Source organism: Ixodes scapularis, unplaced genomic scaffold, assembly GCF_016920785.2.
Source record: "Ixodes scapularis isolate PalLabHiFi unplaced genomic scaffold, ASM1692078v2 PGA_scaffold13__105_contigs__length_92229423, whole genome shotgun sequence".
In the NCBI taxonomy this organism is placed as follows: Eukaryota; Metazoa; Arthropoda; class Arachnida; order Ixodida; family Ixodidae; genus Ixodes; species Ixodes scapularis.
In genome coordinates, this window is record NW_024609839.1 from 4854730 (window position 1) to 4869746 (window position 15017).

General features: G+C 43.9%; 1 long non-coding RNA gene across 1 annotated transcript; it reads right to left on the reverse strand.

The window, feature by feature from the left end:
- Positions 1–12981: 12981 nt before the first annotated feature.
- Positions 12982–14618, reverse strand: LOC120842446. Its single transcript, XR_006077627.1, has 2 exons — positions 14159–14618; positions 12982–13148 (listed from the first exon to the last, which is right to left on the reverse strand). It is a non-coding gene; the product is annotated as an uncharacterized LOC120842446 (long non-coding RNA).
- Between the last annotated feature and the right edge of the window lie 399 nt (positions 14619–15017).

Genomic DNA, 15017 nt, shown 5'->3' on the forward strand with positions numbered 1-15017 from the left:
GCTGAAATTTAGTGAGGAATGCGGCTAGATATATATTTCTCTATTTAAATGAAGTTTCTATTGCCAAAAAGTAGTCTTAATCAGAAGAAAGTGCCCCGTTATGTGGAATGCTTTTCAAATTGACATTTTGCATAGAAAAAAGACTGATCTTACGGTAACATATAGATACCCGCACCCGCCAAATGTGGCAGGGGAAAAGAGGGAAAGGGAAATCGGCTCAACCAACACCTCCTAGAAATAAGGCCGTAGCGCTCCGAGTGGGTACCTCACAACGTCGAAGGAAGGAAGGCCATGGCGCAACTACGTCAGGAGAGCTCTGCTGTCGAGGCATATCGACGTGAAAAAAATATTTCTTCTTGAGTGGTGCGGTAACCTTCGTGCACATTTTTCTGCATTAATACAAGTTTTAAAAGCGCAGTCTTGCACAACCTATTATATATATAATATAAACGTAATATACAACGCATTACCAAGGTTTAAAGGGAGAGGAACCGAAAAAAATCCAGTCATCACCGCAGGGAGGGAGCGCACACGAGCAAGAGATGGGGCCTCTCGTCCCACACTGATGGTGCTGCTCTCGCGTGCGCGTGTGCGCGTGTGTGTGTGTGTGTGTGTGTGTGTGGGGGGGGGGGGGGGTCTTTTGATGCTCCTACCCGTCGTTTTTTTGTTTTTTTTTGCCGTCACCGCAGTTTCGAGTAGTTTTCTTTCTTTTTGTGTTTGCTTGATACTACGGCATTTGCGTGGATTCGCGAAACAAGTCCTGCTACGGTTTGAGTGGCGTGTGTGCCAACTAGTCAACAATGGCACTGGCCGATGACCTCTCTCTCGACGGAAAGAGACTTCTACAAGTTTGTGTTCAAATATTTTTGTGGTTGATCTTGTGGTGCGTACGGATACGATCGACAGGTGAGTAACAACTTATTTACGAGATCTTGGTCATGTAAGACGCGAGTAAAGTGCTGCAGTCGATTTTTTTTATTCTCGTGATAGAATGGAATTTGGTTCTTCGTCGTTATACGTTCGCTATTGTGTCGGCATTTGTAAATATGCGTGGTAATATTCTAGTTTTTACTGAAAGGTAAATAACAAGTTTGTGCGATTATTGAAAGTGCGTTGTTTGTGCTTATGTGTTTAATCATGTTAATGTTCTTTTGTTGCCGTTACCGCGTTTATACTAGAATCTTAACTGTATTAAAGGGGCAGTGCAACCCCTATTGGAAAGGGCCAATATGAACTCGGCTTATTGGAAATATTGTATTCCAATGAAGTTGATGGAAATCAATAAAAACGTATTGTTATCCGATTAACCCAATACGCATGATGGGAATTCATATCGGAGCACAATATCCCGATATAGTATGCGGTTATTGGTATACAACAGGATATTGGAGCACAATACCCCGATATAACTTGCGGTTATTGGTATACAACACAATATCGAAGTACAATATCCCGACAGAACTTACGGTTATTGGAATAGAATACTACACCACGTGCATATTGGTGACCGACATATACGATATATAAATATCGGTCGTCGATCACGGGCCCAAAGGAGAATACAATATCGCGTGGATAAATCTCAGAACGAATTCCAAGTTACCAACATGAATTACGTCGGCATATACCGCGGACTAAGAGGATACGTAACACATTATTGATCGCCCGTGAAGCAACATGTGGATATCGGTACGCCCACATATACGACATCGCGTGAATGATATCGTAAAACAGCAGGAGTTACCATACGGCAATACGAGAGAGAACGATATTGGAGGTGGATACACACAGAACAGAAACGTTTCGCGTTGCAAACACATTCACATTGATCGAAAGCGCAAGTGTGCGTACGGCACACAGTACACACAGCCTCGAGCGCTTGAAATGCTAAACAACCACCAAACCATTCAGAATGACTAGCTGGGACACCCGCGACCTACCTTTCAATGAGAAAGCCCAATAACCCTATTGGAAAACCCCAATATAAACAGCGTATTATGGATATTGGTAAACAATATCTTTTTATTGTATTGCAATACAATATAGACAGTGTATTGGAAAACATTACATTTATTGTATTGTATTACAATAAGGATTTGTTATGGGACTCCAATATCCATAATACGCTGAAAATATTGGAATCCAAAACCGTATAAACTCTATTGGATCCCCATGTGTCGTATGGGGATCCAATAAGGGCTTACGATTCCAATATACTCAGCGTATAATGGATATTGGAATCCAATATATTATATCGGCTACCAATAAAACTATATGCGAGTTGGAATATCACGTTCAGCACGATATTTCTTTGCAACGCAGTCTCTTCTTGTGTGTATTTCTGAGTAATAAAATAAAAAGTGTTGTGTTCAAATTATGAATAAAGAAGCAAAACACTGGGCTTATCCATAGCAAATATATTTAACATATTCCTGAACTGGAGGATCTGGCATTTACTGCAAAAGAAAGTTAATTGTTTAGGACCCTCATTCAAAAACTTGCTGTTTGAAAACAGAATGTGAAATCCTCACCTTTTAATGAAAGCAGCACCTGCTAGCTGTAGCCATATAGAAACTGCAAAATAAAAATTTTGTGATTAGTTTGCAACAAGTAGCAATCCTTCACTAAGCCGGATAGATTCAAAATTATGTCTGCGTTTGATTGTGGAAAAATAAGCTTCCATTCCACTGCCACCGATCATTCTGAGCTCCGTCAATTAAATAAACCTATCGGCTCGTCTGGCTTCACAGTTCCTGCTTTGCACCTAACTAAAGTATCTGGAATGCTCACCTTTGAGGAAAAACAAACTGGTGCTTGCTTGCTTGTAGGCCATGGAAACTGGAAGAGAGATTTGCGATTAGTTGCGTTCAAGTAGCAATTACATTGAGTAGCCCCGTAAAATACACTAAAAAGTCAAATTTGGGGGTTTTACGTGCCAAACCTACGACGGGCTTCTGGCACGCCCCTGCGAAGGACTGAGGATTAATTTCGACCACCTGGGGATCTTTTGACGTGCAACCGAAAGCTCGGTTACACAGCGCCTTCTCCGCAATAAGCCAAGTACACTAAGTCGAAAAGATTGAAACAATTACATGCGCAGGACATAGATAACCTCTTGCAACGTAACTGGGCATACGTCAATGTCACTCGCGTGTATTACAGAAAAATAAGCTTCAATGCACGAGCCCCCAGTCGTTCCGAGCTCTGTCAATTAAAAATGCTGTACCGGTCGTCTGGCTTCAGTATTCCTGCTTCGGGAATCTGGAATTCTCACCTCTGAGGAGAAGCAAACTGGGACCTGCTGGCTCTTAAGCCTTTGAAACTGTCAGAAAGATTTGCGATTAGCTGCGTCCAAGTACCAATTTCTTTGACCAGCCACCTACAACACACTAAGCCAGATAAAATCAAAATTACATGTGCGTGACATAATATGCCTCTTGTGACAAAACTGGGCACATGTTTTGTCGCCTACAGCAACACTGAAGCCAGACAGACAAGCGATACAGCATATTTAATTGACGGAGCTCAGAACGACTGGGGACGCTTTCACTGAAGCTTGTTTTGCTACAATACACGCGTGTATTGCAGCAAAACAAGCTTCGGTGAAAGCGTCCCCAGTCGTTCCAAGTTCCGTCAATTAAATATGCCGTACCGCTTGTTTGGCTTCAGTATTGCTGCTTCAGAGCAAACTAGAAAATTTGGAATCCTCACCTTTGAACGAGAGCGAACTGGCACCTGCTGGCTTGTGGGCCGTGGAAACTGCAAGAGAGATTTTTGACTAGTTACGTACAAGTAACAATTTTTTTCGAGTAGCTGCCTACAGCACATTCAAATTACATGCACGGGACATAGATGCCTCATGCGACGGACCCCCTTCATCCTTGTTTTCCATTAACTCTGCTCACCTTCACCAACCGCCTCCAATTTCTGAGCTACTTCTTTAATCTCGATTCCCTGGTTCCCAAAGTCCATGCCATGGCTTGTGCCAGTCACAGGTCTGTCAGCTCTGCAACTGGCGCCATTGTGGCAAAGACGCCAAAGCACCTGGCGCTTGATGTGCCCTTTTAATATTTTGAGCATTGCTGAAAACAGGTGGATGGGTGTCTGGTATGCCCTTTGATTAGTTGCGGATCGTTTCGAATCAGAGGGTAGGCGCTTCTGCGATCTGAGCGCATGCTCGGTATTTAACAATAGTTGAAATTGAACTCTGCAGGAATCTTCAATCATAACAAACATAATGTGCACGCCAAAAGGGTTAGCAATTGAAACACCCACCATCTATCTATTTTCGTTTCTTGTCCGCAAGAAGCTGTCGTATATGTAGCCTCCCTTGCTTAAGCCGTTCCTCCCTAGTGTCCCGGTTGGGTCTCGTCCTGATGAATCGTCGGTGGAGACCTTAGGTGCAGTCAACATCAGATTAGACCTTTTGAGACAGAACCATATACTTGCTGGGAGGAAGTACACCCAAACGAATTTTAGCCATGTCATTCATAGGGAGTTTAAATATGAAAGGCCCGACGTAAAATGAGACGTCAATACTGACGCACCCCTTTTGCGAACCTAAAATTTTGAAGGCCTTGTCCCCCTACCTAGGGGGACAAGGCACATGAATCCCGGCATGTGGATGAAATTTTTACCTTAAGATCCTGACTCAATGCCCATCCCCGAATATTCGACCACCACACTTTTTGAAAAAGATAACTTTTTAGAAAACACCAAGTCATCGACCACCCCTACAAAAGCCTGAACCAAGCCTACTCGTACCATGGCTTGTTTGCTCCGTGCCGCCTTGAGTTAATTCGGGCTGACAATTTTTTTTTTCAAATGGAACCCAGATTTTTAGTTTTGGTTTCACTTGTAGAGGCAGGTGGATACTTTTGTAAAGCTTCCTCCCTATGCGCTTCTGAGTCAACATTTTTGCAATGGCCAACCCCCGGGCTGTGATTTTTGCGCTCCTTGACAAATGCTGAAACTCATATAGCAGTGATGTGATTGGCCTAAGCCGTTTTGGAGCAGAAAAAGTGGCTTTTGGAGCAGTCAAAACAGTGTTTTGGAGCAGCAAAAGTACCGTTTAAAGTAGATATTCTAATAAAAATAAAAATATTTGTTTTAAATGCTGGACACGCGAAGAGAATCATGCTCGCCGAAATAAACCAATTATGGTGAAGTTCGGCCACCTGGGAATCTTTCAAGATGTAACTGAAATGCCAATGACATGACACATTTCTTTTTGCTTTTCGAAACATTCTGCAAGGCTGGAGCAAGCTTTGTTTTAGCTTAGGGTAGTAATGAATGTCCAATTTCAATGTCTCCAAAGAAATATTGCGACATCCCACAAGTGTACAGTGCTGTAGGCATTGCCAAGCTATTCCGAAAAACTGCTTGCCACCGTTTTACTGGTTGCCGACGTGCCAGGTTTTCGTCAAAACTAATTAAATGTAAAACAATGAATTGCAAGCGTCCCGGCTGGTGCCTCTGTTGTGCAATTATGTTCGCATCGTTGGTTCACTTGCACGTGAGGGCAACTCCTGCAGGCTTGCAGGTCATGTGCTTCGTCGCGCGAGCGAAACGGGTGTTCGATCGAAACGAAACCATGCCTCTCCGCTCTGCCGCCAACTGGTTGCCACAAGTCTATGCAAAATGTAACTGCACAGCATGCGACAAAAAAGAGTCCAGCGCCGCGTGCTTGCAAGGCCGGCAGGTGAGGTATGAGATAAACACAGAAAAAAAGAACCTGAGCGCATTGATGCAAGACATCGCGAGCCAGGGTCGCTTTGTGCAACGACTGAACTCGAGACAAACAAGCGCGCTCTGTGGGTTCAGCGTGCAGACATTCCCTTCTTTGCTTCAGCTCACTTCAAAGAGAAGACTTTGCTGAAAAAATAATCTGTCGAACACCACGTTCGATGTAATCGAAGGTGGCGTTCGACTTAGATTTATCGCAGTGGGTAAAGCTTCGACGTCGGCGGTGCCAAAATTTACGATGCGCACGCCGAGTAGAGCAACACGGGCGGTGACATATTCATTTCAAATCTCCTTCTATTTTTTTTTTTTTTTTGTCGCTGTTGAGGTAAGGATTTTGTTTAGTCCAAAAAAGCTCGGGGGATAGTTTTGAGAAACTCAATTCAGTTATTCTGTGAAGGTTAAACAAATTTAATGGAGCAACATCCGCCAGTTATGCTTAAGGTCATTGCTATCTGATACCAATTTAGCTTCTTTGCAACGCCTGAAGAATACTGCCCAGAGCACAGTTTCCTTTAAGATAATACAATACTTTCTACAATTACAAGACAAAAACTAACCTTGAGCCGCGTGTATTGGCGTGAAGCTGTCTACCGCTAACCAGTACAACTTCATGTGTAGTTGCATTAAATAAAAAAGAAAGTGTCATTAGAAATGAAATGCATGACGGCCTAGTCCTTTGTCCACGTTGGGTAAACGGAAGTCAGAAAACAATAAAGTTTGCGAATCACACTTAGTGGCCGAGCGTCCATGCCCTGGAAATGCTGTGAAACCGAAAGTCAAAATACTTGAAGCTACCAACGTGACTGTCTAGACGCTACCTTAAGATACTTGACGCTAGCAAGGGCTGCTAGACCACCAAGCAGTTTCTCATATCGTCTCCTGCGGCCGCCCACGGATGGTAAGAATGCTTTTCTCATCCTGAAACTTTTTATAAAATGAAGTTTTCGTCGCAGCAGAGACGAAAGCTAGCGAACTAATTGCTGCACAATGCTGCCATGCAATTTGTAATGTGAACACTTGCAGTACAAGGAAGGGACGTCCATCTACGAAGATTTTCACCCTGCTTTCCCCAAACCGTAAAATGAAGGAATTTATTATTTGATAACTTTTATTAAATGTTATGTCTTGTGTGAAAAAGCTAGTTTTGTTGTTTTCTGTCTCCCGTTAATTGTCATGTAATGGCATAACGATGGATGCTGGTATCTCAGTGTCGTTAGGAACGGTTAATCAACTGAGTTAAATCTATTAAAACGAGCAAGCGTACCAATCTCGAGGAGCCGCCTGACGCTGAGTCGCTCGATGTTTATTTCGTAACGTTCCGTTATGGAATAGACGGCTCTAACGTTACGACAAACGTTAGTGCCGGCGCCGTTTTCAATGCCAACAAACTCGCGCAACCTTCGTTTATTTTATTTATTTAGTAGTAACCTTCCGGCTCCCTCGATGTTTGGAGCACAAGATCGCTGTTTAATTGCTGAAAGAGTTCGGCGGAGGCACGCGTGTAAACACGCACAGCGTGGACATCTCATATAAAGAGTAGCGATCGCTTCGATCAAGCCATCTCGTTCGACACGCTGACACATAGTCAACACACAAGAGGAAGTGCAATTAGAAACAAACTAAACTCTTTAAAAGTCTCGGACAAAGAGCTTTAGCTCACTTTACAACCAAACAAATTTACGCCGCGAACAACTAACGATGTTATGACTCGACGCAAAGAATAGCAAGGACGTCGGTCTCTTTAACTGTATTTAGCGATAAGAAAATTTCTTAACTTCGCACGTTATCTGTTGAAGGTGGGGGACAGCGCGCAACACTCTCGTTATCTTTCTCATCACCAAGTTAACGAGAGTATTCGAGAGTATGGCTCCTTGAGGCGCTCCGCGGACGTTGCTGGAAGTGCGACGTTGCTTGACGCCCGAGCTGATCTCGAAGGTGCGATTCCTGAGGAACTGAGGTTCTTTCACTATTCAGCACCTCTTATGGGACTGCACCGGCTTACAGGAAAAAAGAGCCGAGTACCTAACCCATGCATTCAAAATCTGCAGGACTGGGTCACCCCAAAAAACGGCGCTCATACTAAAGAGACGCTACTCTCATTATGGAAGTTTGCGCGCTCGACCGGCATTGGCCGCAGAATGTGAACTTGTGCACGTCCTTAGCCCCCTTCTCTACTGAGGCCATAGCGCCATCCCTTCTATAATAAAAAAATATCATAATCATTTACATAGCGTAAGTAACTTTGGCGCGCTGGGTTGTTTCTTATGCCTAGCGGTCTACCGGGCTTGGCAGCAGGAAGCAGCTATCGTAGTCGTCGTAGCAAGCTAGCCGCGCTTAGCAAGCTGCGTGCGTGTTACCTGCTATTGGACCATCGACCGCCTTCAAGTTTGTCAGAGTCATGGAGGATATAGCTCGCGCCTACCTTTGGACACGGTGTCGTAGTGACAGAAGCGGGCCGTCGGCGGGCGGGCGGCAGGCGTACACTCTTAGAAAAAAGGGGACCAAAAGGAGGTAACAGACCACCTTTACCACCCTCCTCCCGGCCAGGGGGGAAGCGCTCCGCTTGTTACCTCCTCAGGCGCAGCGGACACTAGGAATGCGGTGCTACAAGGTGAAGTTCGCCTCGAAGGGGCACCAAAGAGGTAAATATTACCTCCCAGAGGGTGCACGTGTTCGAGCACTGCCAAAGCCTGGGCGCTGCGATTGGCTGTGGAAAGGCGCAAACCAGTTCGCTAATTGGTCTCCTCGTATGACACGTCATTCTTCGCGCATGCGTGGGAGAGCTCTCGCCCGGCCAACCGGGAGCGTCGGCGCCACAGGTCGGCGCCTTCCCCGTCGACGCTCCCGGTCATAACGGCATAACGGTCTTTCTTCTCGAACGTTCGACGGAGGCGTCCCTGCGCAGGAACGTTCCTTATTGTTCTGTTCGGCTCAGTCTCTTCTTACGAGGTCACTGAGAGCACTGCATTGACTTCATTCGAAGATCCAAGTCGTGTGCGCCGTATGCAGGTAAGGAAATATTCTGCGCGGGCGGCAGTTGGCGTCGGTTATGACCGCCCGGGAAGGCGACCTCCGTCTTCCTTAGACAAAGGCTTGGCGGACATGTTGGCACGTTTGAAGGCGTCGAGCGTTCGATAAAATTAGTGTGTGGCGCGAACGCAGACACGGTTTAGACCATCGAAATTCATAAAGAGCAAGAACAGAAATGACAGTCGCTTGCACTAGCGCATATTTAGAATGTTGACATTCGCTAACCAGTGGCGTAACCAGCAGTTTTTCCCGGTGTATGTGTGTGCGGGTGGAGGAAGGGGAGAGCGGCGGTTCGGCGAGCCGGGCGACAAGGCGCCTTTTGTTACGGGGGTCGCCTAGGTTTAAGGCGTGAGGGGGTAGGAGGTTTTCTCTTTTGAGGGCCGTTGGTGTGTCGCGTCGGACGTTAAATTGAGGATCTGATCAAAATATTTGAAAATCTCATAAGGTGGTTGGTGTCTTTTTTTTTCGCAGAGCAGTAGTCGGCATTCATTGGCGGCACCGGCCAACAGGCGCGATTAATTCTCAACGTCGTTGATATTTGTAAAATTCAGTATTGAACACTGACTTTTAATAGCAACGTTTTTGTTTGTTTGTTTTTAATTTAACGAGGTTTAATAAATAGTTTCGCAAAATGTCACGTTATGAAATACCGAATATAAATGTTTGAGCTAATTGTTCGTGGGCTTCACAAACATTAATAGTAGTATATTACGGAATGAGGTCATGAAGGTGCTACCGGCAGCGAGACTAGCAATTATATTGTCTTGGCATTTTCTTTGCGTGTGATCAGGCATTTCTAAAACATCATTCAGTAGGCGAGTTAGATATAACTCAAGTTTGCATTATTTGAAGTTGATTGAATATATTTCTTTCGTCCTGCGGCAACGTTGTAGGGTCATTTCGTCGAGGGTACTGGATGCCTGCTACCTTGGACTCGTTTCGTGACAGTTCTTAACACTGTTAACTGCAGGTAAGCGTAGTTCGATATTTTATTCTGATTTTTTGTTCCAATTTATGCACTTGAAATGGGGCTCTTGATCTTTATGTTTATTTTGTGTGTGTGCTGTTTGTTCCTTTCCGAGAGAAAATTGAGGGTATTTGTAGTAAATAAATTAGAGTAAGACACACAAGGCGCTTGAGCGCGTCTCTTTCGGTGTTCTTTTTTGTGTTTTCGTCCTTGTGCGCTGTTCTTCTCATGTCTAAATAAAACATACATTCAATTTTAATCAGGCAAATCACTTCGGCAAAAATATTTACATATCTGCCGAAGTTCGACATTCGGCAATTAGAAATTATTCGTGCGCTCCGCAATCATTAAAAGTAGTATATTATGGAATAAGGTCATTAAGTTGTTGCCGGCAGAGAGACTAACAATTATAATGTCGTCATGACTTTTTTTTTTTTTGCGTGTGATTAGGCTTCTTTAAAAGTCTAATCTTTCAGTAGGCGCGTTAGGTATGGCTCAAGTTTGCATTATTTGAAGTTGATTGAATATATTTCTTTCGTCCTGCGGCAACGTTAAGTGCAGGGTGATTTCGTCGAGGTTACTGGATGCCTGCTACCTTGGACAAATCCCGTGACAGTTCTTAATACTGCTTACTGCAGGCAAGCGTTGTTCGATATTTCATTTTGATTTCCTTGTTCCCATTTGTGCACTTGAAATGGGGTTCTTGATCTTTATGTTTATTTTGTGTGTGTGCTGTTTTTTTCATTTCTGAGAGAAAATTGAGGATATACTTCGAGTAAATAAATTAGCGTAAGACACACAAGGCGCTTGAGTGCGTCTTTTTCGGTGTTCTTTTTTGTGTTTTCGTCCTTGTGTGCTGTTCTTCTCATGTCTAAATAAAACATACATCGAATTTTAATCAGGCAAATCCCTTCGGCAACAAAATTTACATATTTGTCGAAGTTCAACATTCGGCAGTTAGAAATTATTCGTGCGCTTCGCGAAAATTAATAGTAGTATATTACTAAGTAAGGTCATTAAGTTATTGTCGGCAGAGAGACTAGAAAGTATATTGTTGTCTTGGCATTTTTCTTTTTTGCGTCTGATCAGGCATTTTTGAAAGCTGATCATTCAGTGGGCGAGTCAGATGGCTCAAGTTTGCATTATCTGAAGTTGATTGAATATATTTCTTTGCTACTGCGTCAACGTTGTAGGGTGATTTCGTCGAGGGTACTGGATGCCTGCTACCTTGGACGCAACTGCAGGTAAGCGTAGTCAGATATATTATTTTGATGTTCTTGTTCGCATTTAGGCACTTGAAATGAGGTTCTTGATTTTAATATTTTCTTTGTGTGTGTGTGATGTTCGTTCATTTTCCATAGAAAATTGAGAGTATACTTCGAGTAAATAAATTAGAGTAGGACACACAAGGCGCTTGAGCGTGTCTTTTTCGGTGTGTTCTTTTTGGGTGTGTTCTTTTTCTTTGTTTTCGTCCTTGTGTACTGTTCTTCTCATGTTTAAATAAAACATACATTCAATTTTAATCTGGCAGAGCACTTCGGCAAAAATGTTTGCATATTTGCCGAAGTTCGGCAGTTAGAGTTGGCGGTTATGTGGGTCTGCTGTGGTGCTGAGTAGCTAATGTTGTGTAGCGTTCTGTGGTGTACGTTCTTCCTCTGTCCTTGTCTTAAAGCGCTCTCATGTTTTTTCACGTACAATACCAACTCGCCCAACAATCAGCACTTGTATATACTAACCTGCTACAGTAGTTGTACCCCTTTGACTAAGATTTGTTAGTCTTATAAGTAAATCGGGGTGACAAATTTTAACATGACCGGCGAATACAAAGTGCTTACTAATCTACGATTACCACCAGCCATGTGATACTTTTAGTCAGTGGTGGTTAGTCAACAGCTAAACTAGTCACGTCTGGTAAGTATGGTTGATGCTTTATAATGCTAGAATCAGTGGCCCATCAAATGCTCAAAATGCGTCTTAGAAAAATCTAATATTTCTTCACAGTTTATTTAAATTGGGGATGATATGTTTCAACTTCATATCACATGATTTCCACATTTTTTTGGTTCCAGGCAGGCGGTGCAATCTACCCGGTGGCTGTCAGCTCAAGCCTAAGTAATCCAGAGGCGCCCAGCGATGTGGCAGTGGAGGGAGACCTCGAAGCCGCGTCGCCTGCTGTGGCAGTCCTGGTTGCATTCTGCCTCTACTTCATCTTTGACTACACGTATCATCACCAGTTCGGGCGCAGATTCATTACACTAGAGTACTTAATTGATCTGAAACACTCAAATGTGGAGTCTGGTGCAACGAATTGCTTTCGAACCTAAACGAAATGCCAAAAAGTAGTTTCTCTTTTAATGCCTTTTTATGCGGGTTTAGGAATTTTTTATGTCACTTGTTTAATGCTTTTTTTTTTGTCTGACATAAGGCAGGATGGTTGATTCTGAGAGTTACAGAAGGTCAATGATATTGCTTTAGAGTCACATTTTTGTAATTTCCGAACTCACAGCTTTTTGCTTTGTGCAGCATTGGCATACTTAATTTATTTCAGTGTACTTCATACTTGGTGCCTCAAAGCATTCGAGGGTTGTGGTTCCATGTTCACACTGATTTGTGCTTGCAAGCTTTAAATACAGCTCATTAGCAGCAGGAGATACAAGCCCTTTCTTCTTTCCACATTGGAAGAGCAAATCCCGGAGTCTGCTTTCCTCTACTCCAGCGTTCATTCCACTACTGTGGATAGGACGGGCATAGTGTACTGCTCTCCTCGAGTTGCGACGTACTAGTCATTGCTAGTCGTGTATTGGTGAAGCTTCGCTATTCCAAGCAGTGTTCCAAGCATTCACTGTTATTTTCTGGGTAGACACCGATTGTTTATGTACTTTTTGTGATAATTTTATTGACTGTCGCGAACTAGAGCCCCGAAAGTGTTGTTCCACCCTATTGGAAAGACCAGTTTAAACTGGCAACCAGTTCAAACTGGTACCAGTTTCAAACTTGGATATTGCTCCAGTTTGACCAGTTTCATACTGGTTGAACTGGTCACACTGGTCATGGTGGTTGAACTGGTCACACTGGTCATGGTGGTTGAACTGGTCACACTGGTCATACTGGTTGAACCGGTTGAACTGGTCATGTTGGTTGAACGTGTCATGGTGGTTCAACTGGTCACATTAACTTGTCACGCTGGTACAACTAGTATGTACTTGCCGTTGAGTAAATAATTCCACTGTGAAACGGTATAAGGAATCACTGCCATTTTATTCTTTCGGAGCGACCCTCCTTCTGCCCTGCCTCGCAACATCAGGCAAGAAGTCTTTTAGGATGTCGCGGACTACCGTCTGGAGCTCCAGGATCGGGCGACGTTCAGGCTCTGGCTTCTTTGCCCTCTCATAGTACATCAGGCCACCTGGAGAAATTGTAAAGATATCTGCGTTAAACAGCTGTGCAAGGAAGAAAAACTTTTTTTTTCTTTTTGTTATAATTTCGCAAACATAATATATATATAATTTAAAGGAACTGGAGGGCTTAATTCCCTGTAAATTTTTTGAAGCACTAGAAATGCACAACACAAAGACAGAATTTTTCTTTCTACCAATAGGTAAGCGCAATTCGAGAGCGACCATGCATGACAAGTATTGTCAAAATGTCATCGGTACATTCAGGTTGGTGTGGGCGTAACATCATTTGAAACTTACAAGTAGATCTATCAAGGTCAAAGCATATGGTTTTGAACTCTTAACTATATATATACATAGCATTGAAAAAAATTGCTTCTTTTTTAATGGATGAAATCTTAACGGTAATATGCCACGGAAGAATTAATAGGAACATTAAGATGAAGGACAGAACCCTTTTAAATTAACTCAGTGCAAGTCTACAAATCATATGGTAAACATTTTAACAAAAACATTCCACAAGTGGCTACAGTGGCAATTATAAACCTAGGTTGGCAGTACCAAAACACCTGGCCAAAGACACCAATCAACTTAAATCCAGATTGTAAAACATCCATGACCATGTAACTAATAATTTTAAGAGCTGATTTACAGGGAATATGTCTCCGTCTATTCCTGGAAATGTGTCCATCCATTCCCGAATACAGAGATTTAAAGGGCCTCTCCAATAGGTTTTTGACTGGTCTGAAACTTGTGCCGAGAGTGACCGCAGGCAACGCAATAACACTGAGAAACTACCGTATTTACTCGAATCTAACTAAGGTCCAAAAATCGCATGTGCGCTACAAACGAGTGCGACCAAAACTGCGCTACCATATCGCCATCGATATTCCAAAATAGCCGCCCATTACGCGCTAAGAAGCTGCGTAGCCAGCTCCTGTGTTTCTTTCATATCAGCGTGGAAGTTCCCACTGCAAAGACCCACCATGATGCTGGATTCAAAAGAAAAGGGATATTGTACGCAGAGAGCGATGGAAATTGGGCCGCATCACGTGCGATGGGTGAAAGATGCATGGTGCACGATCCCGTCTGCCATGGTTATCAAGGCCTTCAAGAAGTGCGGAATTCCTAACGCTATGGACGGCACCGAAGATGAAACGCTTTGGGCCGTTGACAGCGATAAGGAGTTGTCCGACAACAATGACGAGTGATGCGTACTGTCCCACGAGCGCTGCACCAGACCGTCGCCATGATGACGACCTTGCCGGCGAGAGACAGCGCCGTTCATTTCATCGCAAGATTGAAGCATTCGGAATAAACCTTTGTTCCAAGTGAGAAAAAGTTTAATTTCTGTATTTAACCTACAAAATCTGGCGCGCGTAACAATCGAAGTCATGGCGTTTTTTCTTTTTTCGGACCTCGAGAAAAGGGTACACGTTACAATCGAGGGCGCGTTATATTCGAGTATATACGGTAACCGCTTTGCAAAATAAAAATTATTCGGGACACTATAAGCAAACAAAATTTGCAGAAGTGGGCCACTGCGTGACGTAAATGGAGATGCCAATGGTAGGCGCAAAACACGCAGCGGCTCCTCCGCTGACGGATCCACATCGTCGCTCTATAGTGACTCTAGCGTCAGCTATCCTTGATACAGTGGTGCCTTGTGTTTCTTTGCCGCGGAGCCGCTGGGCGGTGGGCGTGCCGCCTCTCAGAGCCGCGTACGCATCGCCGGCGCTCAGCTCGCCTCTCAGTGCTTGCATCCGTGCATCGTCCCTTCATCGTCGCCCCCCCCCCCCCCCCCCGCATGCCGCAACAACCGGGGTCCCCACTCACTGAGTCGAGTTTCGTAAAAGTGCATGAGAAGAGAGAGCACGTGT